A 2,500-nucleotide genomic window follows, 5' to 3' on the forward strand; every position below is an offset into this window, starting at 1 on the left:
ATATTTCTTTTTAAGAGTTAAATCATCATATTTCCTAAATGAATAACGGTCAGCATCAGAATAAAAATCGATGTAAGAATCAATATTGGCATTGCTTATTCCATTGAGAGCTTTATATAAAAAAGTAACATCAGCTAGAATTCTCCTGTTTTTAAGTGACATCAAATTTAGCTTCTTTAAACGGGTCTCATAATTGTCCTCAGTCTTCAAAATGAACTTGGTTGCTCTTCTTTGTACTTTTTCAACTTTTTCTGTTTTTTTTGGTATAGGGTGACCATACCACAGAGCAGTATTCAACATTCGATCGAACCAATGCGCAGTAGAGAGTTCTCAGAGTCTTAGTATCGTCCAGACCTCTACACGTCCTTTTAATTAACCCTAACATTCTATTTGCTTTCGACACAATAATATCAATGTGCGAGTTTCAGTTAAAATTATCAGTAGTTGTAACTCCCAAGTCTTTGAATTCTTTAACTTCTTCCAAAGGAGAATTATCCAAGGAATAATTAGAGACTAAAGGTTGCCTTTTCTTTGTTAATCTCATAACTTTGCACTTTTTGACATTAAAAACCATGGCATTGCGAATACTCCACTGAAAACAAAATTGATCACTAGCATCATCAATGACTCTTGAAATTTTACAATCATCAGCAAAAAGCGCAATAGTATTTCCAGGGAGAACGACATCGGGTAAGTCACTAATAAAAACTACAAAAAATAACGGCCCCAAAATGGAGCCCTGTGGGACACCAGACGGAACTTCTAACCAGGTGGAGGAGACACCATCCAACACAGTTCTTTGCCAACGATTACTCAAGTAACTCTCACACCACTGTAGAAGGGAGCCAGAAATTCCAAAACTACAGAGCTTCCGCAGTAAGATTGAATGATTCACTCTGTCAAAAGCCTTGGAGAAGTCCAAGAAAGCAACATCCACCTGTCGTCCCTCGTCCAAAGCTGTGACCCACTAAATATCGGCGGGCATATTACGATTTTGGATGAAACACTAACGCCCCAAAAAGTCGAAAATAATAGAAAAAGGAGAGAGCGAGCTAAAGCACGTCCAGCTCTCATGCTGACCGCTGAGCTTTCTTGGACAAAAATTTGACAGAACTCTGACAAGGCAAGAATATTTTAAGAATTTTGTTTTTGTAGTCCGATTAGCGATAATGCGTAATATGTTAATCGGATTAAATTGTCAAATTTGCGACCCGTTGCTAACGGACACAAGACATATCACCTTAAGAATAACTAACGTCTCTTTGCTAAAAACCACCCAAATAACCGATTTTTCGACGGAAAATTCATCCCAAAGGATAAAACAATTCACTGGACATAAAATCAAGGTAAATATGTTCTAGCGAAAGCGAAAACAAGCGAATATTTTGAGGGAAAACACAATTCTGTAAGATCGAAGGAACATGTGTCGAAAATACGCGATTGTATCGCTACGAAAATAATCTTACCTTTTCAGGGATTTTAACGCTTGAAATTCCAACCTATGAACCACAATCCTTTTCTTTATCCTTTCCGAAGCCTTTAGTGTAATTTTTTAGGCTGAAAAACTTTAGTAAAACCACTCCGCGATCAGTTGAAAATTTCTCCTTCGCATGGCCCAAATATGCTGGCCGCCCATGACCATTTGCGGGAAAAACGTTGATACCTTGCGGCCGTGCAAGCGATAAAATCGAGATTTTTTTCTGGTTATAAATACCTACATTTTCTTTTCTCCAGTCTTCCTCTATATTACGCGGGGAGTCCTAAGGTGCCTCCTCTGGTTTTTGGCCGTCTGGGGCCAAAAACCCTGCGGGGGCAATTATTATTATTATTAATAAACGTTACCTATTTTCTTCGAAATGAACGTTTTGTTTACATTTTTGACAGAAAAAACTATGCCTATATTTGGAAAAATAAAGTTTGTATGCAAATGAGTGCTTTTTGAGTGCAACAGTGCAGAGAATGTGGCAAGACAAAGGTACATTAAAACAAATGTTTTACTTGTATGAAAGTGACAAAGGGATTTCTCATTGTGGCTTTCGTATAGAGGAAAGCTAAAATAATAATCAATCATTTACAACTGCATCTAGGCAAGGGCATATTGTAGTTAAAGTAATGGCACTGAGGTACAAAAACCGGATAAATACGTCGAGTTTTGCATCAAACCATGAAGGCCATGTAAAATTCACGAACATTGTCTGGTTCCATTGATGAGTTGAATCTTATGTGAACTTTAGTATTATTTCCATTGACTGGGCTTTGAAAAATTTAAAACGAGTCAGAATGGGCTTAGAAATTCTCACATGATTCTACAACGGGTATTAGGAAAAAAACAAAAAGTTGTTATCAATTATCCGACCCAGTCATCCCCATAAATAATGAACCGTCCCTAAGTAAGAACAATCGTCACAGTAGTGATGAATTCAGTTCCAAAATAAGCAACCATAGGCGGCCACAAAACCATGTGATAAACAAGACAAACGATTGTTAATATAATTGAATT

The 2,500-nt window shown here is 37.2% G+C and overlaps 1 pseudogene; it reads right to left on the reverse strand.

Annotated features, from left to right (window-relative positions):
- Positions 1–587, reverse strand: part of LOC138009786 (uncharacterized) — a 734-nt pseudogene extending 147 nt beyond the window's left edge.
- Between the last annotated feature and the right edge of the window lie 1,913 nt (positions 588–2,500).

This window comes from Montipora foliosa, chromosome 7 (genome assembly GCF_036669935.1).
Source record: "Montipora foliosa isolate CH-2021 chromosome 7, ASM3666993v2, whole genome shotgun sequence".
In the NCBI taxonomy this organism is placed as follows: Eukaryota; Metazoa; Cnidaria; class Anthozoa; order Scleractinia; family Acroporidae; genus Montipora; species Montipora foliosa.